This window comes from Vulpes vulpes, unplaced genomic scaffold (assembly GCF_048418805.1).
Source record: "Vulpes vulpes isolate BD-2025 unplaced genomic scaffold, VulVul3 Bu000000642, whole genome shotgun sequence".
Lineage (NCBI taxonomy): Eukaryota > Metazoa > Chordata > Mammalia > Carnivora > Canidae > Vulpes > Vulpes vulpes.
The window spans coordinates 2,348,911-2,358,087 of record NW_027325668.1 but is presented as its reverse complement, the minus strand read 5'-3'; the positions used below and the strand labels follow the sequence as shown (position 1 = coordinate 2,358,087).

General features: G+C 43.0%; 2 pseudogenes; both read right to left on the bottom strand.

Annotated features, from left to right (window-relative positions):
* Window positions 1–4,691: 4,691 nt before the first annotated feature.
* Window positions 4,692–6,704, bottom strand: LOC140596389 (abnormal spindle-like microcephaly-associated protein homolog pseudogene; annotated as a pseudogene).
* Window positions 6,125–8,666, bottom strand: LOC140596430 (abnormal spindle-like microcephaly-associated protein homolog pseudogene; annotated as a pseudogene).
* Between the last annotated feature and the right edge of the window lie 511 nt (window positions 8,667–9,177).

Below are 9,177 nucleotides of genomic sequence, written 5' to 3'. Positions count from 1 at the left end.
TGGCCACCCAAGCAAAATGACGGTCTGCAGTTTTCTTTCCTAACTCTGCTTTCCTTTTCTTTTTATATATATACATTTCAATTCCCTTGAATTTTTCTTATTGTTTGGCAGAGTTTAAATGTCATTATTTTATAGAAAACAGAGGAATGGGAGAAAGAACTGTACTCACAGTTCTGCATAAAATGAAAAATAATCTTAAAATTTTTTCATACAGGACATACTGTGCATTGGGAGAGTGGAGTGATTGGAGCATCACGGCTTTAGAGAGGCTGGCAGGGAGTCGGAATGCAAGCACCATCTCCGCCTCACTGGGAGGTGCAACCTAGTTATGTAACCCCCCGGAGCTCGCTGGCCCATCCTGATGTGGAGCTGAGGATGCATCCCCACCCCTCCAGCGCCACCTGAGAATGAACTGAGATGAGCTGCACACAGCACCTAATGTACAAGTCAAAAGTGCAATGCCATCCCCATCATCATACTGTTGTTCTTGTAATGGACTGTCCTAATCCTTGTCGCCCCTCCGACGGGCAGGTGCTACAGAACTAGCCAAGGCAGGCCCGACCTCCCCAGGGCACATGAGGGGGCTGCCTGTCTTGAAAGAGTCGAAGTCCCTTGGCTTTATCTTCTGAGTGCACCTTGGGCTTGATGGGGCTGCTCTCATCACAGAGCTTGGGGGACACTCTGTGTTGAGAAATGGTGGGCAGTCAGCAGCTGGGGAAGGGTTGCAGCCCTGAGTCAGGTGCGTGGCACATCCCAGGTCTGTCACCCTCAGCGTGTGGTAACTTGATGAGTTTCTAGACTTCAGTCAGATGACACAAATTCCTGACTATATTATGTCTGAACCTTAGTTAACAGCCAATAAATCAGTTTTAATACATGACAATGATCTTACACTTATCAATATCACTGTCCCTTTCACAGAAGGAAGTAGCTTCTAACACTAAAACTTGGCCCAAGGCCTTGTTCTTTCATGTTCTTATTTCACCAGATATTTCTGAGTGCCTTACCATGGAGTGGAAGTGGGCAGCAAGACAAATTCCCTGCTTACATGGAATTTATAGAACTTATTTTGAGAGGAAACCAGAAATAAGCACAGTAACGAACACATGGATAATTTCACGCGGGGCTAAGAGCTGGCATCGTTCAGCAGGAACAGGGTTTTGAGATTGATCGGATGAGGATGGTCAGGGTGGACTTGCCTGGGAGGGGTTGGGGGGGTAACTATGTGTAGAGTCCTGAACACCTTAGGAGCAGGTCAAGCCATGATGATCCATGGAAGGGAGTTCTCAGCAGGGAGAGATCTGAAGCTGCTGGTAGAGGGAGGCCTGGAGGCTGCAGGGCCCCTTCCCATCACTGATTCTCTGAAAAGGACTACAAGCATCCTTTCAAATGGTCTTTTTCTAGATTGTACCATTTTCCAATGGAACTCATTATATCATGGTAGGTAGTTCTGGGACCACAGAGACACAGAACAAGGTGGGCTGTGTTCTTCTCCATCCGGCTCTGGGTGTGGGCAGCAGGAGACCATCGCAGAGCAGGGCTCCCTTCTGGCGGCCTCAGCCCAGGCACAGGACAGCTCCCCCTGGCTCTAAGTTCCCCTTCCCACAGGAAGGGGGAGAAAAGACAGGAAAGGCTGCATCTCTAGTGCATCTGACCACAATTTAAACGGGGGGGAAAGCTGCATTCCCTGCGTACTGAGCAGGAAAAGAATTGTAGACGTGAAAACCTTTGAATAAGCAATTAACTGGGTGGCAGCAAAGGGCAGTGAAAAGAAAGATGAATTGCCCGGAATAAAGGCCGGGAAGGAAGATGAAAAGTGTTCCTGCGGTAAAGGAACTCTGATGCAAGCCACCACGAGATAAAGAAGCAATTGTTTGATATGAGAACAATGAGGTGGCAACTCTCCAGGCCACAAAGGCAGACACCTCTCGTGGCTTCCAGAGGGACAACAGGTGCTTTCACTGCTTGTTGATGAGTTTTAGCTACGCTGTGCCCAGTGCCTACTACGTGCTCCTCTATTCCTCCCTGGACAGCCTGTGCTGAAACCTCTTTCCTGACTTCCTGGCAGGATCGGTTGCTCTAGATGTTCAGTGGCTCGGGATAAGGTGCCCAGGGGCGTAACTTTATTTCTCTCCCTCTTGCTGGTTGGTGAGCTCTGGAGGAGGCGGGAGTGGGTTCAGGGTTTTTACTCATTTCTAAAAGTGTGTTTTCCTTCTTGTTGGATGGAGACATTCTTTTTAAAAGGAAATTGGGAAGATAAGCAGATAGAGATACAAGAAAGGAATCCAACTGACAGTCATCTACTAAGACCTATTAGCTCAGATTCCAGTAATCCGTAGGACAGAAGTCTCTTCTCTCCAGGAGCTCAATATCTAGAGAGAGCAACAGATACGTAAAGCTGCCATTTCAGTATAATGGGTTAAAGGCTTAGCTGGGGGTGTCCTGAATGTTATTGGGGGCGCATGGGGTATTTTTCTTGGCCAGTTGAGAAATCAGGGGGAGGAGAGGCTTCCTGGAGGAGGCAAGGTCTGATCTGATTTGAATCTAGAAGAATAGATAAAAGCTGATCAGGCAAAGGAGTGGGGGGGGGGGCACCATGTAGCTGCAGGCATGTGTGCAAAGACCTGAGGGCCTGACTGAATCTGGTTCTTTCTGCCAATTTCAGGGAGGCAGGGGCTCCTGGTAAGTGAGGTATGAAAAGGGGTTGGCCAAATCGCCTGGGATGGAAGCAGAGGGAAGAGGTGTCCGGGCCAGATCAGCTCAGGCTGTTGGCCATGATGGGTTCCCACTCCCCACAGGCCCTGGGGAGGAGCAGGAGACCTGATCAGAGTGACATTTTAAGATGTCATTCCACAAGCCAGGTTTGGAGTGAACAGGGCAGGATGAAGCAGAGAGACCATTAGGACACTGTTGAAATATCTCCTGGTGGAATTATGGTGGCTTCATCCTAGGCAAGGGCTAGAAATGAGGAGAGCCAGTAAAGGTAGAGCAATTCAAAGCAGGGATCCATGGTGCAGGGTTGACAGTAGAGAATCCGTGATGTGTGGGGCTAAATTTCAGACTTTCATCATGTCTACATTTGTATTTAAACTTAAAATGAAAAATTTTAAATGACTCGCATTCTGCAAGTTGTATGAAATATGTTAACAACTACAAGTCAAAGAATTAGGAACAATTCAAGTGGAATCTTCTGATCTATGTAACTTTTAGGGCCTGATCCAAGAATATATGGGGCTCCTTGTTTTAAAAAAATATATATATTGGGATGCCTGGGTGGCTCAGCAGTTGAGTGTCTGCCTTTGGCTCAGGGCATGATCCTGGAGTCTCAGGATCGAGTCCCACATCGGGCTCCCAGTGAGGAGCCTGCCTCCTATGTCTCTTCTATGTCCCTGCTTCTGTGTGTCTCTCTCATGAATGAATAAATAAAATCTTAAAAAATATATATTGGGGAAACAGTACTAGTAAATATTGAGGAGTCTTATGTTCTGAGTGGGTACTACCAGGAAATATTCTAAAACATGAAACTTTTCTCCTGAGGTCTCTGCACAGGCTATGGTGTTTTTCCTGGCTTTTTCATTTTTTTTTTAAATTTTATTTATTTATTTTTTTTTATTTATGATAGTCACAGAGAGAGAGAGAGAGGCAGAGACACAGGCGGAGGGAGAAGCAGGCTCCATGCACCGGGAGCCTGATATGGGATTCGATCCCGGGTCTCCAGGATCGCGCCCTGGGCCAAAGGCAGGCGCCAAACCGCTGCGCCACCCAGGGATCCCTTCATTTTTTTTTTAACCTAGAACGACATTATTTGAGTGAATTTTACTGTTCATCTTTGTCATCTTTGCAACGTGCCATGCTAGTTTTTCTTTTTTTTTTCTTTTTTTTTTCTTTTTTTCTTTTTTTTTAATTAATTTTTATTGGTGTTCAATTTACCAACATACAGAAAAACACCCAGTGCTCATCCCGTCAAGTGTCCACCTCAGTGCCCGTCACCCATTCCCCTCCAACACCCGCCCTCCTCCCCCCTTCCACCACCCCTAGTTCGTTTCCCCGAGTTAGGAGTCTTTATGTTCTGTCTCCCTTCCTGATATTTCCCAACATTTCTTCTCCCTTCCTTTATATTCCCTTTCACTATTACTTATATTCCCCAAATGAATGAGAACATACACTGCTTGTCCTTCTCCGATTGACTTATTTCACTCAGCGTAATACCCTCCAGTTCCATCCACGTTGAAGCAAATGGTGGGTATTTGTCGTTTCTAATTGCTGAGTAATATTCCATTGTATACATAGACCACATCTTCTTTATCCATGCATCTTTCGATGGACACCGAGGCTCCTTCCACAGTTTGGCTATTGTGGCCATTGCTGATAGAAACATCGGGGTGCAGGTGTCCCGGCGTTTCATTGCATCTGAATCTTTGGGGTAAATCCCCAACAGTGCAATTGCTGGGTCGTAGGGCAGGTCTATTTTTAACTCTTTGAGGAACCTCCACACAGTTTTCCAGAGTGGCTGCACCAGTTCACATTCCCACCAACAGTGTAAGAGGGTTCCCTTTTCTCTGCATCCTCTCCAACATTTGTTGTTTCCTGCCTTGTTAATTTTCCCCATTCTCACTGGTGTGAGGTGGTATCTCATTGTGGTTTTGATTTGTATTTCCCTGATGGCAAGTGATGCAGAGCATTTTCTCATGTGCATGTTGGCCATGTCCATGTCTTCCTCTGTGAGATTTCTCTTCATGTCTTTTGCCCATTTCATGATTGGGTTGTTTGTTTCTTTGGTGTTGAGTTTAATAAGTTCTTTATAGATTTTGGAAACTAGCCCTTTATCTGATACGTCATTTGCAAATATGTTCTCCCATTCTGTAGGTTGTCTTTTAGTTTTGTTGACTGTATCCTTTGCTGTGCAAAAGCTTCTTATCTTGATGAAGTCCCAATAGTTCATTTTTGCTTTTTTTGCATTTTTTTATTGTTACATATATATTTTTTAATTTTAATACAGAGTCAGATTTTAGAAACTGTACAAAGGAGAGCCAAAAACACTTTACACATTCATGATTAGCTTTAGTATTTTTTACGGTACATACTGAAAATGTTATTTACTAGTAAGGAATGCCAAGTGTGTCCATCACCATTTGAATAGCTTGTAGGGGATTTGTGATTTCTTCCATGTTATCTCTTCTCAAAACCCAATCTGGTTTAAGTCTTGAAACTATTCTGTTTCTTACAGGTGTTTCTGGAATAAAGGGAGTACTTATAGAAGAATTCATCTTTTGTTTATAAAGTGTTCTTTCAGTATTCATTTTATGTTTACGAGCTGTAAGCTTGTAGAGACTATAAATACGGTCAACAACTTTGGACTTACTTGGAACACTAGAGGCCCTATTCGTTGTCTTCAATAAAACAGCTAACAAACAGTAGGTTTTTGTAAAAATGCTTCCACCCTTGTCTGCAACTTTGTCACCAGGTTTTTCTCGGTACATTTGCAAAAGGTCCAGCAGTGTATCTATGCAGTTTTCTGCATCAGAAACTGCTGCAGTAGTTTTCTCATATTTAGCGACATTAAGCAAGACTTGTACAGCATATCTGATGACTTCCATACAAGGAATGCTACGATTACAACTTCGGATCAAAACAAGTATTTTAGAAACTGCTCCACTCTGGGCCATGTTCTCGCAACAAAGTGGAGATAATCTAGTAACTACCTCTAGGTGCTTTAAGGCCTCAAGAATAGCAGAAAGGTGCTTCTAGGTCAAAAGATAATGAAGTGCAAGCACAGTTCTTTTGTAAAGTTTGTTTTCTTCTCGAATCTCCCTGTTAACAAGTTGAAGACTTAGTCGTATAGCTTTAATTTTTGTACAATCATTTTTCTTCCTCCAAGAGTATCCTCTCCATAATGCCTGAATTCTACTGATTGCATTATTAAATTTTTCCTGTTTTTTACGGAGGAGGAAACGGCGTACTGCTTTCTGTATTACTGATGCAGCTCTATTCTGCTGGCTCATACATTCTGGAACTTCATGCTGACTTGTGAGGATGCTAGGGTATTTCTGAGCAAACCTCTTTTGCTGTAATCTTGTTCGAAACCACCTCTGGATACAGATGACTGCATTAACCTGCTTGTTAGTATTCTTCATAGACATGTGATGTTTATATGCTCTTTGAATTTTAAGAGCAGACAGGTGATAATATTCAGGTGCTGTGAAGTGAAGAAGTCTGATTTTGGTTCTTTGTTCTAAAATTCTTTTTCTTACTAACCAACCATGCACTAGTGCTTGTAGAACAACTGTAGATTTTTTAAATTCTACTTATTTTATCCTTTGACATTTTCCAGCCTTCCTGGCTCGTATATATCTCTGTATGGTCAAAGCAGCAGACTTCTGCCGGAGAAAGACCTGCCTTGCTTTGTATCTTCTAAAATTCGCTTGGATCAAACAAGCAGCTTGATGTCTTTTCATCATTAAGAAGTGTTCACGAGCTATTCTTCCAGAAAGTATAGCTCTCCATTTTCTCTGAATGATAATTGTTGATGCTCTCACATTCAGAAACCGTGTTCTCTCCCGTTTGGTGTAGAAGCAACCTTGAATGATTTTAACAGCTTTTAATACAGCTAGATAGTCTTTACGTGCTTTCCAATACCTATACCAGGCTTGAATCTTGCAGGCAGCTTTCACTTGATGTAAATATTTCCTGGCTTTATAGCTCCTCTACACAGCCTGGATTTTTATGGTGCTATCTTTAATTTTCTGAAACCTCCGTTTCTGTATAAATCCTCTCGTTCTAGCTTGAATCATGATAATGCTGCTCCTAATTTGTAAATATACTTGTCTTTGATGTTTTGTAGACAAAAAGGCTCGGTGGTGATTTTGTAAGACGACTGCTGTCTTCCTGTACAATAAAAACTGCCTTCTTGTTTGCCACGTCCTGAAGTACTGCTGGAGGGTCACCGCAGCTCTTTTCTGCTGGACAAACCTTCTCCGACACACGGCCATCTGAAGGAAGTACTGAATGCGCAGGGCAGCACACTTCTGTGTTTCCAATTTCCTTGTGACCATCTCGCAGAAAGCTCTTTGAGTCGCTACTAGAGCCTCTCTCTGGGGGTACTCGGCCTCTTGTGAACAAGTGACCAGGGAAGCTCCACGCCACTTCTGAGTCCTAAGTGCTGAGCCGTGAACAGCTGCACACTGAGCTTCAGTTCTGCAAGAGCAGAAGGCAGACTGCTTAGCACTGGCTACCAGGTTTACCTCCGAGAGGGTTTTCAGTCTCTCTTTAACCTTCATGCCCCTAAAAGCAGCCTGAATAATTCGCACAGACTTCTGAACTGCCAAAAAATGTTCCCTTTCCACTTTTACTCGGATATAGGACCTAAAATAATTCTGTATTACAGCAACGGCGGTTTTCTTTGCTTGATAATCGAGTTTGGCTCTGTGCATTCGGTAGAATGACTGAATTCGTGTGGCAGCCGGGTGCCTATGGTGCATGTCCTCTTGCACCTTACAACTTCTATATGAAGACTGTGTACACACGACTGCCTGGGTGCACCCTGCAGTTACTGCCTGTATCGTCTTTGGACAAAAATTACATTTGCTCTCAAGTGGAGATAATGCTTCCTTACTTTGGAGGCTTTAAAATGCTTCTGAATAATAGTGGCAGCCTGATGCTGTTCCTGAATCGGTTTCCTTAGGATCATGTCCCGGAAATCTGCTTCAGTACAGGCTGCTGCTGCATTCCTCAGTGCACTGTGTAGAAGAGCTTTCTTTTTATTTGCTCTTTATTTTTCTTGTATTACTTTTGTAGCCCACTGGATCTCTTGGTAAAAAAGATACTGCCTATACATTCTGTATGTGCTTTGTATTATGATAGCAGCTCTGTGTTTTTCCCTTAAAAGCTGTCTTGCTTTCATTCCCTTATATGCAGCCTGAATGATCAAAGCAGAACGTCTCTGTCGAACAGAATTTTCTCTTTGCAATTTTGCAGCCCTGTATGTTCTGTAATGTTGCTGAATTAAAATGGAGGCATGTTTCCAGGTCTGAAATGTAACCTATGTTCTGTGCATTCTGTAAGTGGCCTGGATGAGAACCGCAGCCCTGTGCATCTCTTGCAGCTTCTTCTTTGCCACCAGCCTTGGGTAAGATGACTGGATTGTAATGACCGCTTTTTTTAATTTCAAGAATTGGTGCAAGTGATGCCTGGCACAAATGGTGGCCCGGGATTTTCTCTGAACAAAAACAGTAGCTCTTTTGAGGGAAATGAACCTTTTCTTCACCACTAAAGATCTAAACGTGCTTTGAATAAGGGTCGCAGAGGAATGCATGTTTTTCAAATGTTCTCTTTGCCTTTGTGGATGTATCTTGCAAGAAGTTACTGTGGCCAAGTTCAAAAAGTGTGCTGCCTGTGTTCTCTTCTATGATTTTGATGGACTCTTGTCTCACATTTAGATCTCTCATCCATTTTGAGTTTATCTTTGTGTATGGTGAAAGAGAGTGGTCCAGTTTCATTCTTCTGCATGTGGATGTCCAATTTTCCCACCACCATTTATTGAAGAGACTGTCTCTCTTCCAGTGGATAGTCTTTCCTCCTTTATCGAATATTAGATGACCATATATTTCAGGGTCCACTTCTGGGTTCTCTATTCTGTTCCATTGATCTATGTGTCTGTTTTTGTGCCAGTACCACACTGTCTTGATGACCACAGCTTTGTAGTACAACCTGAAATCTGGCATTGTGATGCCCCCAGCTATGGTTTTCTTTTTTAAAATTCCCGTGGCTATTCGGGGTCTTTTCTGATTCCACACAAATCTTAAAATAATTTGTTCTAACTCTCTGAAGAAAGTCCATGGTATTTTGATAGGGATTGCATTAAACGTGTAAATTGCCCTGGGTAACATTGACATTTTTACAATATTAATTCTGCCAATCCATGAGCATGGAATATTTTTCAATCTCTTTGTTACTTGCTCAATTTCTTTCAGAAGTGTTCTATAGTTTTTAGGGTACAGATCCTTTACCTCTTTGGTTAGGTTTATTCCTAGGTATCTTATGCTTTTGGGTGCAATTGTAAATGGGATTGACTCCTTAATTTCTCTTTCTTCAGTCTCATTGTTAGTGTGTAGAAATGCCATTGATTTCTGGGCATTGATTTTGTATCCTGCCACGGTACCAAATTACTGTATGAGTTCT